The sequence below is a fragment of the Eumetopias jubatus genome, unplaced genomic scaffold (assembly GCF_037043125.1).
Source record: "Eumetopias jubatus isolate StellerSeaLion01/CBP00866 unplaced genomic scaffold, mEumJub1_p1.0 scaffold_10, whole genome shotgun sequence".
In the NCBI taxonomy this organism is placed as follows: Eukaryota; Metazoa; Chordata; class Mammalia; order Carnivora; family Otariidae; genus Eumetopias; species Eumetopias jubatus.
In genome coordinates this window covers 12607583-12620914 of record NW_028274816.1, presented here as the reverse complement: position 1 = coordinate 12620914, position 13332 = coordinate 12607583, and the positions used below count along the sequence as shown (strand labels likewise).

The 13332-nt window shown below is 44.9% G+C and overlaps 1 protein-coding gene across 2 annotated transcripts in view; it reads right to left on the bottom strand.

Annotated features, from left to right (window-relative positions):
* The window catches only part of NUP93 (nucleoporin 93), a 111048-nt gene extending 97955 nt beyond the window's left edge, over positions 1-13093 (bottom strand). The window contains exon 1 of one of the 2 annotated variants that reach the window (XM_028096528.2): positions 13011-13093. The gene's annotated coding sequence lies outside the window, so the exon portion shown is untranslated. The remainder of the gene's footprint in view (positions 1-13010) is intronic. The other variant, XM_088027382.1, reaches the window with a different exon arrangement.
* Positions 13094-13332: the final 239 nt, after the last annotated feature.

Sequence of the window (13332 nt, the reverse complement as noted above, 5' to 3'; positions counted from 1 at the left end):
ACAGCCAGCTGGTGTGCAGAGAATCTCAGAATTGCCTGATGTGTGGAAAACCCACACATCGGGTGTCAAAAGTGAAGTTCTATAGCGGTGAAGCAGAGTAGTGTGAGAGTGAAGCAGACACACCAAGAGTATTTTTCCCTTGCAAATGGATGATTAAATATTCAAACTGCTCAACACTTCTAGACCATTTTACATCAGTATTCTCAGAGTGGCCCCTTCAGGATTTTGCAGATGGTCTGTTTCTTCATTTCTTACAGTATTCATGCTTATTGTATTAAAATGTCTACACATCTGTTTTCTGGTATTAATTATTAGTTCATTAGTGTCTTTTCTTCTAAAGCTTCATCAGCCACAAGGAGAACACGTCTTCCCACTTTCCCAGGGCTTTGTGGGCTCCCAAGCTGGGGAACCACTGAGTGCTTTAAAGACCACTGGGTCATCTCAGAAATGGCTGTAATGCACTAGTTCTCTTGGCATAAGCCCATGTGACTTCCAGGATATACTTCCAAAAACTAGCACCTTCAGTGCCTCAAAGCTGACAGAAAACAAAGTTAAATATGAAAGAGCCTAATAGCCACCCATCCTAGACCTGTCTACCAAACTCTTCCAGTTTCTAGTCTTTGAGACTGGCATCCTAGGGCAAGGGTCAGCAAGCTTTTTCTGTAAAGAGCTGGACAGCAAATTATTTTAGGCTTTTGGGGCCATTCTCTATTGCAACTGCATAATTGTGCTCGAAAGTGGATAATAGGCAAACAAATGAGCATGGCTGTGCTACAGTAAAATTTTAATCATGGCCAGTCAAATATGAATTTCATCTAATTTTCACTTGCCACAAAATATTCTTCTTTGGATTTTTTTCCCAACAATTTAAAGATGTAAAAACCCTTCTTAGTTTCTCAGTCCTACAGGTTTATATAGTTCTCCAAGCCCTGCTTTGCCTAGGGTATCTGAGCTAGACTTCGAAAGTAAATCCTGATTCAGCACTTACTGGCTATGTGCCCCTGGCACAGCCACCCTCACTAGACCTGAGCAGTGAAAACATTGCTGTAAAGATTAACACAACAGGCCCATTGTCATTCCCCTTCCCTCTTTAAACTGTTTATTTAGAGACTATATTTGGGGGAAGAAATCTGTTTTGTAAATGAAATCTATCCAGGAAACGTTCTTTTGACCTAATGCACAGAATGCTAGAGGGATCTCTGCTCTTTTCAAGTGCAGTGTAACATATCAAACCCATTTGCATTTTTCCTTTTCTTTATCGATAACCCACTATCCAAACAGGACAGTTATCCAAGGAATATGAAGGGGTAACAAAGAGACAAAAAGAAATAGCACGGACATCTGTCTTTCCTTCAGTGTTAAAGGAATCTCTCAGTTCACTGACTGTGCAGGGAAATGACACCAACTATTTTCCCTGCAGAATTTCAATACACTCAAGCAATACTTGTAAGTACTCATTGTGAAATTCTAATCTTACCACACACCCAAATATTATCTCTTTCAACTACAAAGATCCTGCAATCTAAAAAATGCACTTTTAGCATTGCTATATTTTTATGGATGCTGTCAGAGGGGGGAGGGGATTTTTTATATACTTCAGAGGAAATAACTGGTGCTAGTTATACCTCTCTTCTTCAAATATACAACTAACAGTGTTATTCCTTTTACAATTATTTTTAGAAGTTTTAATGTGACAGATAAACAAAACACACACACACATTTTTTTAAACAGAATGGGTAAACAGGAGAAGACTGCACTTTGAACTGCCTGGTTTGAATCTACAATGTTCACTTACTAGCTGAAAGTAGGTCGATTTACCCCTGGGATAAAATCTAAATCTCTCCTCTCAATTTCCTCATCTATAAAAAGGAGATGATAATCCCTATCTACTTCAAGGGGTTGATGATACACAGAAAGGATTTTATAAACTCTACTGATTTATATCATCGTAAAACATTCTTTTAGCTTTTATTCCAAAGTTGCCAATTTGGCAACATTTTGTCATTTAATTATAAACATCTCTGCTTCAAAAATCTTCTAGTAAATATTTGATACGAAATTATAACTTATTTAAGCACAACTTCATCTCATTAAGAACTTCTGGAAGACAGTTACAACTTTTAAATGTATATTTCCCACTATCAAATGATTTTTATTAGAACTCCAAATTTCCACAGGGAAGATGTGATTCAAAAGAAATTTAGCACTGAATTTTGAGTAGAAATCTTGCCCTCAAACCTTATTAATTACACTTCACAGGATTAAAACACAAGAAAAGTGTTCAATATTCAACACCGAAGATTACTGAGTAAAGCCTCACTCAAGGTATCAAAAGCTTAAGACTGATTCTGCTCTCCTCTCTTCTTTTGAAAATGTAAACTATGGTTAGATGACTGTATCATTCCACTTTTTGCTGTATCTGTCAGCTGTCATTTATAACAACAACCAAAGAGAAAATTACATCCTAACAGACACTATTGTTTCAGCCACCTTTAGGAAAAGGATGAAAAAAAAAATCTGTTGTGGATAATTCTTTCTAATCCTGAGAGACTAAGTAAAAGAGACTTGGATCTAATCATTCAGAAAGTAGACTTCTGGGGCGCCTGGGTGGCTCAGTTGGTTGGGCGACTGCCTTCGGCTCAGGTCATGATCCTGGAGTCCCGGGATCGAGTCCCGCCATGGGACTCCCTGCTCAGCGGGGAGTCTGCTTCTCCCTCTGACCCTCTTCCCTCTTGTGCTCTCTATCTCTCATTCTCTCTCTCTCTCAAATAAATAAATAAAATCTTAAAAAAAAAAAGAAAGTAGACTTCTGGAGAAAACAAAGAACTAAAATCAATTATCCTAGACAGAAGAGAAATTAAAGACCTAGGTGATTCAGTACTAGTACTGGCCTGGGTGATTCAGTGTTTGCAGTTAAGGAAGGCACAGTATCAGCTTTCCTGATACATAAAATGCCACTTGTATTTCATCTCCAATGAGCAAAGAGGAGCAACCTGGCATTACAGAGAAACAGAGTATCCACATAGGGAACTTTCTGATAAACTCTCAGCTGTCCGGTAGGCTGTCCAGTCCAACAGCAGAGTAGAAGCTAGGCCTGGAATGGAAGAACTGTGCACCGCAGCCTGGCTTTGCCCCACACCAGCCTCTGACCCTGGGGCTAGTGTGGGCCCTTTCCCCTCTCTGGATTCCAGTTTCATCACCACTGAGATGAGTGGGTTGGCTCCGGTAATTTCTAAGAGCCTGCTCCTCATGAAGAATCAGAATATTTTATGTCAGTCTATAAACTCACTTCATGTGTCCTTGGAAGGAGCAGCCTCATTTTAGTGGTGATGGAAATTATCTGTATATATAGAAACTTAGGAATGACACCAGCCCCATCTTACAACTGATATAAGCAGGGGAAGATCATCAAGTTAGTCTCTAAAAAGTCTTTGGCTTTGGTTCTTCTCTCTAAACCAATATTTCTCAACTGGGGGCAATTTTGCCTCCCCAGAGGTCACCGGCAAAATCTAGAACCATTTTTGGTTGTCACAATTCAGGGAGACAGGCCACAGGCTACTGACATCTAGAGGGCAGAGGGCAAGGGTGCTGCTAAACATCCTATAATGCACAGCACAGCCTCCACAACAAAGAATTATCTAGCCCCAAATATCAACAGTGCAGAGGCTGAGAAGCCCTGTTGTAAACTAAGGAAGGCTTCTTGTCCTGAGGGCATGACACCAACATCAAAGGCACTAGGAACCTCTGGAAATACATGCATACTGTTTTTCTTAATATAAGGAAAGCACTACAGCTTTTATCAGATTCTAATAAAAGTCTGAGTCCTCCACCACCACCAAATAATCTTAAAACCACTATATATACAGAATTCTCTCATTTGGGATTTTTATGGTGGTGTATTCATACCCTGATATATCACACAGTAACAGAAGAGAATGAACTACAGCTACATGGAATATGGATAAATTCTGCAGACACAGTGGTTAACTAAAGCAGCCAGATTTATTTAAAAAACCAGGGGCACCTGGGTGGCTCAGTCGTTAAGCGTCTGCCTTTGGCTCAGGTCCCGATCTCAGGGTCCTGGGATTGAGTCCCACATGGGGCTCCCTGCTCAGCGGGAAGCCTGCTTTTCCCTCTCTCACTGTGTCTCTGTCAAATAAATAAATTAAATATTTTTAAAAATAAATAAATAAAAAACAAACATACTGCATGACTGCATTTAATGGATTTTAAGAACAGAAAAACTAGGGGCGCCTGGGTGGCTCAGTTGGTTAAGCGACTGCCTTCGGCTCAGGTCATGATCCTGGAGTCCCTGGATCGAGTCTCCCTCTGACCCTCCCTCCATCTCATGTGCTTTCTCTCTCATTCTCTCTCTCTCTCAAATAAATAAATAAAATCTTAAAAAAAAAAAAGAACAGAAAAACTAAATCATCTATGGTGCTAGAAATCAGAACACTAGTTATTACGGTGTGGGAGAGCGATCGATTGGAAAGGAGCACGACAGAACTTTCCAGGTGCTATGGACTGTAACGGGCCCCTCCAAAATTCGCACGTCGAAGCCCTAAGACCCAATGTGTGGTATCTGGAGAAGGGGCCTTTGGAAGGTAATTAGGTTTAGATGAGCTCATGAAGATGGGGCCCTCATGAAGGGATCAGTGTCCCACTAAGAGACACCAGAGGGCTTCCTTCCCACCCAGCCCCCTACACTGCATTCACCCAGGAAAGAACACATGAGCAGTGAGATAGCAGCCAACTAAAAACCAGGAAGCAGGTCCTCACCAGGACCCAACCATGCTGGGACTCTGATCTCAAGACTTCCAGCCTCCAGAACTGTGGCAAAATAAACTTTTTGCTATTGAAGCCACCCAGTCTATGGTATTTTGTTATAGCAGCTCACTCTAAGAAGCTGGGGTATTGGAAGTGTTCCATATCGCAGTATGATTGGTAGTCACGAGTGAATACATAAAAATACACTGAGCTATACACTTAAGGTCTGTTCACAGATAATTCACAGAAAAGCAAGAAACATTAGCACAGTAAGAAACCTAACTTAGCATCGCCTCCAGAAAGCAAAGGGAAGAGTTGGGACTTTTCATTTTATACCCCTCTGTCAGCCTGAATTCTTTTCCATGGCTATATGTGACCCTGTCTAATTTTAAATAACTTGTTAATTTCTAAATTGCTCTAAACCCTCTGCTTCAGTGTGTTTGTCTCACCACTGGCCCCAAATCCTCAATGGCAATGACTATCAAATCCACACTCCCACTCTGCTCCCTGCACTCACACTCCAACCCAGAGCTTCCAGGCACTGCCTACACGTTTCCACTCCAGCACATAACTGTCACACCTGGCACGTCTCAAAATGCAGTTATCCACTCCCCCACCCCCTCCTCAGCTCCACCTCTCTGTCCCCTGGCTTCTCTCTCTCTCTCTCTCTCTCTCTCTCTCGGGTTCTAACTCACCCTTCTCCTTTACATCTGTGCATGACCTCAGACCTTATTTACAGGTATTCTCCACTCTCCAGGCTCAAAAACCAACAAGATGCAGATACATTTTTTGAGAGAAAGGGCAGGTATTCCTCATTATCCAAACTCAGGAAACCAAATACTTTATATTCAGCTGATGGGGACATCATTCTCTCTCCAAACTTGCTATCCAAACTCTCATCACCTAACAGATTTAAGTAGCAAGAGATACTTGTATTTTTGCAGCATCTTCTAACTATTGCTTTTTTCCCCCAGCTTTATTCAGATACAACTCGTACATAATACGATGTAAGTTTAAGATATAGAGAGTAACATATATTTCTGCATGTATTGGGAAATGATTATCACAATAAAGTTAGTCTAACTGTTGATTCTATCTTCCTCACCATCACAGGAGGCCAGACTTCCATCCCTTTAAACCCAAGTTCTTGAGAGACACTCGGACATGTCTTCAAGCTTCTCCCTCTCCACATCACTCTGCCTGCTGTGGTCACCTCAATCTTTCCAGCACTTTCCCTATGTTGCTCCTGCTCAAAAGCCCTCCAAGCCTTCCACTCACAGGGATCCAGATGAGGCAATGCTTTTGATGAAACCCTATCTAACAGTTACCCAATCTACTCGGCCCCTAACCATCCTTAGGTATGCCTTGCTATATGCCCTTGCTCATGCCATTTTCCCAAAGGGGAAAAATGTACCCTTGAGCTCCACAGCTCCTCCACTTTCTAGTGGGGTGACTGTGGACAAGTTACTTATTCTTGCTGGGCCCACCTATGAAATGGAAAAAGAGCTCCATCTCTACATAGCAACCGCTCAGTAAACCTTGGCTATTGTTCTTTACCACCAGTTCAAGTCCTGCCTAGCAGATGGTTTTCCTCAACACCCACCCCACAAAATCTCCCCTCACCGAAATTCTTTCCTACTGTATTCATTTATCTGCCTTATGGTTTTCCATGTGGCCAATCTTCAGTTCTGGTGCTCCACAGGGTTTCTGCAACCTCCTTATTTCACTTTGGAGCTCTTTTTTTGTCAATATGTAGCTGTCTGGTGGTTATTCTTCTATTTTTATGTGGGGACAAGCATCAGGACCTCTTAGCTTGCCATTTTGCTGGTATCTCTCTCCTTTATTTGTTTTACATTATCGTCTGTTAATATTTAGACCCCCAAATAGCCTGAAGTTTAAAGCATTCTGTAGCTTTTTTTTTTTTTAACTCCAACAGTGTCCTCAAACAGTAGCTAGACCCCCACCACAGTCACTGACTGACAGAATAAACTTCTGCAAACTTTGCCAAGAATGGCTAATTGACATAGGGAAACTGAAGGGACCCTATGAAAGACTGCTTTTTTTGCTGCCTTTACTCTTGCTAGGACCTGCACCTCCACCTTACACATGCCTTATAATACAGATAACATATGTCCCCTTGTACAGGTCAAGGAGTTTCTCTGGAGTCTTCCAGCACATCTAGATAACAACTAAAGAGTGACCAGGCAGGGGCGTCATGTATGTTTTCCAGACCACTCACTGCCTCACCAAGACCCCTGGCTCCAGGGCCTAAGTGACTTACGGAGGACACCTAAACATTCGTCCATTTTAACCAGTTCCCAGATGCCTAAAAAGACACTTAAAACAGATCTCAATCCTCACTAAAAACCCTACCCCCAAAACAAAGACGAGACTCACTCTTCTTTCCTTTCTGCATCTCTCAGACTGTATCTACACTCTCTGTCTTCAGTAAACCCTGCTCTTACTTTCTCTTGGCTCACATTTGATTTCTATCCCACGCAAGGACAAGAACACCCTTAGCTGATCCTGCAGGACTTCCTCTGGGTCCTTAGACCCAGCCCTCCTGCACCATAATGACTCCTTATTTTTAAAATTCCTATGCTGGGCGCCTGGGTGGCTCAGACGGTTAAGCGTCTGCCTTCGGCTCAGGTCATGATCCCAGGGTCCTGGGATCGGGTTCCGCGTCAGGCTCCCTGCTCCTCGGGAGCCTGCTTCTCCCTCTGCCTCTCTCTCTCTCTCTCTCTCATGAATAAATAAATAAAATCTTTAAAATAAATAAATAAATAAATAAAATAAAATTCCTATGTTGACATTGTAAGGGCCACCAAAGTTAGAACCCCTCTTTCCTCCCTTCCTGTAACAAGTATTTATTAAGCATCTCCCATGTGCTGTTCAAGGCACTGGGGATGGAGCTGTGGAAAAAACAGATAAGATTCCCAGGCTCAAAGAACTTATATGTCAGAAGAGAGACAATTAAAAAAAATAGACACATGATGCCAGGTATCGGTAAGTGCTACAAAGAAGATAGAACAGGGAGATGTGGTAGAGTAGACAGTGGGACTGCTTTAGCTGGGGTGTTCCATGAAGCTTCTTTAAAAAGAAAACCACTGAGGCGCCTGGGTGGCTCAGTCAGTTAGGCATCTGCCTTCAGCTCAGGTCATGATCCCAGGGCCCTAGGGCTGAGCCCCATGTCAGGCTCTCTGCTCAGTGGGGAGCCTGCTTCTCCCTCTCCCTGCCGCTCCCCCTGCTTGTACATGTTCTCTGTCAAATAAATGAAATCTTTAAAAAAGATTTTTTTTAAGTAAAAATAAAAAGGAAACCACTGAACAAAGACCTAAATCATGTAAGGGAATAAGCTATACTGATAAATGTGAGGAGAATGTTCTTGCAAAGGAAACAGTGAATGCAAAAGCTTCAATGCAGAATCATCTTTAGCATATGTGAAGAAGATCATGAGGCCACATGGCTGAAGCACACAATCACAGGGTAGAGTGGTGGGAGAAGGGGTTAGGGCAGGGCCTAGATGGTACTGACTTCACAGCACAAGGTAATAATGTTGGATTGTAATCTATGTGTGATGGGAACTACAGAAGGGTTAAGCTTTTTAAAGGCTCCTTCCCACTTCTGCATGGAGAACAGACAGAGGGGAAGAAGGGCACAAAGTAAAACCAGGGAGACCAGTCAGGAGGCTGCTCTATCACCCAGATGTAATACATGAGAGTGGTGTGAACCAGGATGACAGTGGTGGAAGAGACAAATAAATAGTAGGTCTGACTCATGTATACATTTTAAAATAGATTCCGTGTAAAAAAATAAATAAAAATAAAAAAAATAAAATAGATTCCGTGTAGATATAAATCACTTATGTACAGTGTGCGAGTGAAGAAGTCAAACACAATGCCAAGGTTTTAGGCCCAAGTAACTTGGGAGCATGAAGGTGCCACTTACTGAAATGAGGAAGACAGGGAAGGGAGTAGATTTAGACATCAGAAGGCTATTATGACGATGACATTAGATTATATAAGCAAAGCCCAAGGCAGGGACTCACACACAGCCAGAACTCAGGAAATGATGGCTGTCCTTATTTTCACTGTCTTTGGCTCCTTCTCCTAGAGTTCAGGTCTCTTCCTTCCTAAAATAATTCCTCATCAATAGGGGAAACTGGGTGAGGGGTACAGAGTACTCTGTACTAATCCTGCATATTTTCTGTAAATCTAAAACTATTCTAAAATTAAAAGATTAAAAAAATCCAGGGTGCTTGGGTGGCTCAGTCAGTTAAGTGTCTGCCTTCGGCTCATGTCATGGTCCCAGGGTCCTGGGATCGAGTCCAGAATCTGGCTCCCTGCTCGGCGGGGAGTCTGCTTCTCCCTCTCCCCGCCCCCCGACTCATGCTCTCTCTCAAATAAATAGGAAGAGCTTTAAAGATAAATAAAATAAATAAATTATAAAATAAAATATATATGTATAAATATATATTTTTAAAAAATCCTCAAACCCACATGCTCCTCTAGCTCCTGCTCTCTCTACAAAGAGACAGCCATCCTTTGTCACACCTCACCCATTCATCACCCACTGCAACCTTATTTCTGCTTTTGCCCCCCTCCTACTTCCTGAATTCCTCTGCAGCCACCAATGACCTAACTGCTAAGTCCGATGGACTTTCAACCCTTTCTCTCTCACAGCCTCTGATACCCTGACCATTCCTTTCTTCCTGAAACACTCTTCTCCTCTGACTTGACGACACCGCCTTTTCCTGGTCCTCCTCCTGCTTTTCCAGCTCTTCCCTCTCTCAAGCCTCCTCTGCTGTGGCTTCGACATCCACCCATCCCTTAAATGCCAAGCTTCTATCCTTGGACCTCCTCTTCTCAAGCTGCATATTTCTCTGGATAAGATCCACCATTGGCCGTGGCTTCAACTAGAACCCCTTCCAGTGGTTATTAATCTTTTGGACGGCCATGGACCCCTGCGAATCTAATGTCCATGTACACATGTGCACACAAAAGAACCACACACACATTCTTAAAGATACAGTCAGGAGGCTCACAGGACGGAAGGGCCACCTGAACACCTCTGAGGACGGTCTGGGCCCAGATGAGAACGCCAATTTATCAAAACTAAGGTTTGGTAGAAACTATTCTATGCCCAGGCCAGCTCTCACCTGAGCTAGTATCTCCAACTGTCCCTGACAGCTGCACTTGGATGATCCATGGGTGCCTCAAACCACACGTGCCCCAAACCAAATTCATCACTTCTCTCTCCTCTTAGCCACCAATACCACCACTTCCCCCTCCTGCGTTCCCAGTCTCTCAGTAGAACTACTAGCATCCAGCAAGTCAGCCAGAGACCACCTGGGAGTCACTTCAGGGTCCCCTTCCTCCGCTCCTGAACATCCAGCCAATCTCCATGTCTACCTCTCAAACCTTTTGCAAAAAGGAATCCTCATCTCTCTTGCCCCCGCTCTGACCCTCATGCTTTTCACCTACTTCAGTAGTCTAAGCCTTTGCGTTCCTCTAACTCACCCTCCCCTTGGCAAGAATTCTTTTTGAAATGCTCCCCTGCCTTAATCCAACCAGGGACACCTTCTGTCCCCTCCACAAGGAAATGCTTGTGATCTGGCACTGTCACCTTTACCATCCACATCTCTCACTACCCTCCCCCAAAGATACCCTAGTAAGTCTCTACTCCTGGGGATGCTTCACGCTGTTTCCTCCCTTCATACTCCTGCACGTGTAGCTGCACACTCTGCTATCACATACCCCAAACCTACACTGTCACATAGGGAACTCCTATATATCCTGAAAAGTCCGCTAGGGCAGTCCTCCTCACCCCAAGCCCCTCCCATACTATTCTGAACCTTCATTACTGTTCTTCTCTGGTGAAATAGTTGTAATTATTTCTTCCCATGTCTGTCTACTTCTCTACATGGCAAATTCCTGTAGGGCAGACTGCTCAGTGGACTAAGCTGAATCCTCAGCAGCCAAGTTTGGCATTCAATAGGTACCAAATAAATGTCTGATGAGTTATAAAGTGGCTTGTCCCCTGAATACACCTTGGGCTCTCACCTCTGGGTGAGATGGGTCTTTGCTGACCTCTCTCTCTCCTTGGAACATCTGTATTTCCCTCTACCTTATTTTCTACTTCAGTCCATCAAGCAGCAGATTCAGACACTCAAGCTCACCACTTCTCCAACTGTTCCCACCTTAGGGTCTTTGCACTTGCTCTTCCCATTCCAGGAATGCTCTCCCACCAGACATTCCCATAACTTGCTCTCTCATTTCAATCGGGTCTCTGTTCAGATATCCTTCTCCTCCTTTTAAAAAACAGCCCTGACACTACACTCTATATCTCTGTTTATTGTTGGTGGCATTCTCTATAGGAACATCACTTCAATGAGGGCAGGCGTGTTTCATTAACCACTGTGTTCCCAAGCCTGTATCAGTGCCAGAGCATTCCTTTATTTCATATTTATTGAGCACCTACTGTGTGCCAGACCTAGGTGCTGAAGATCCACCAAGGAACAAAATAGAGAAAAATCCTCCCCACTTCACATTCTGGAAGGGAACAACAAACAATACACGAGGTAAATAACTAAAATATAATTGCTAACAACTACTAAAGCAGTAAAGGAAAATAGGAACTGGGGAAAGCCTCACTAGGTGACCCCTGAGTAAAAACCTGAAAAAAAGTGAGGGAGCAAACCACAAGATTATTGAACTGCAAGCACAAAAGCCTTGAGGCCAAAGCATGTCTGACACGTGGAAGAGGAGGGTAGCAGAAAATGAGAGTGGGGAAGTAACAGTGGGTCAGGTTATTTAAAGTCTTATGGCTCAATATAAGGCATTTGTCTTTAAATGAGATGGAAATCCATTGTAGGGTTTTTACGTAAAGGAGTGATAGGATCTGACCTGTTTCAAAAGGATCCTTCTAGGTACCATGCTAAAATAGGGCATGAATGCAAGGGCAGAAGTAGGGAGACCAGATGAGAGACTATTTCAATAATCCAGATGAGAGGTGGTGGTGACTTGGCCCAGGGTGGCAAGCACTGGATGCGGAGTGAGAAAGAAAGAGAGCAGTCCAAGGTGACTCAAAGGTTATTGGCTAGAGCCTTTTATGTTACTCAGAAAAAACAGCAAGAAGAGCAGTCTGGAAGGGGAGATGATGGGAAACTTGCTAGGCCTATCTTGGTATGTTCAGTCTGAGTTCCCTATCAACCATCTCGGTTGAGAAAGAAGAGAGGAAGCTGGGTATTCGTCGAGGGAAAGCCTCCCCCCCCCCCCCCCCGCTGGAGATACAAATATGGGATCTGATAGCCTAACATATACGTATCTAAAACTATGAGCTTTGAAATAACAGTTCACCGTGAATGAAAAATCAAAATGTCCCAAAACGAAATGCACAAAGAACAGATGAAAGAAAGAAAAGCTACGACGTCCAAGGACACCCTCTCTCGTTCCACAGGCAGAATACAAAAGGTGACCCTTGCTCATGCTAAAAGGCATTTCGGCCAAAACAAGTGACAGGGGCAAACCAGCACCAGCGGCTCTGTGAATGGGTGGTCCAAACTCTGACCGAAAAATCCCTGGGGTCAGCCCCGTAATTTTTTTTAAGGAGACCCAGTACACTCAGGCACTGCCCTTGCAGAGGATGAGGTGTTGCGGGACCCAAGAAAGTGCAGGCCACCTCCAGGTTCTAATCTCCAGCGTGTCCCTAGAAGGGGAGCAGCATTCCCCTGATGCCGGTACAAGAGACAGGCCAAGGGTTGGGAGAGGCTCAGAGGGTCTTCACCCTGGCTCGAAAGACCCCCACCCTCGGAGAGCAGGGTACGTCCGCAGGAGACGAGCGAGCAGGCGGAGGGCTGTGGCGGGGAGGGGCCCCGTGGCGGGGAGGGGCCCCGAACCCAGCTCAGGGTGGGCTCACAGGGCACTGGGTGGGGGTGGGGGCGTGGCGCGCCGCGGCAGAGCGCCGTAGTGGCGGGAAGAGGGGAGTCAGGGGGCCAAACCTCCATGTTCAGAAAGAGGGCAGATAGAAGGCACTCCCAGGGCGCTGCCCGACGCTATAATGGGGGCCGGTTCGACAAGGCGCTGAGTCGCCGGCGTCAGGCGTGCTCGGCTACCATGAGGCGAAGGGGAAGGAAGAGCGGCGTAGATCCGAGCGTGGGGACCGGGCTCCGCCCAGCCTCGGAGCCCCGGGTTCAAGGACAGACCCCCACAAGTGGGAAGAGCATGGGCAGAGACACCCTTACCCGACACCGCAGCCTTCTCAGCCGCTCGGGTCCCGGCTGGAGAACGCGGCCACCGCTTCTCGCGCCGCTCGCCCGCGCTTCCTGATTGGCCGAGGCCGGCCCTCCCAGAAGCCCTCGCGCGGCGCGCAGCCAAATAAACTTTATAGAGACCCGCAGAGGAGAACAAGGACATGGGCGGGGCTGGGGGCGGGGCCTCCGGCTGAGCTGCTACGCCCCCCACGCCCGGGGCCACCGCCCTCACCCTTCCCTAGTGGTGAGAGTTGGCTCAGCCCAGAGAAAGCGAGTGCGCACAATCCCTTGGGTGGATTTCTTACCCTTTACC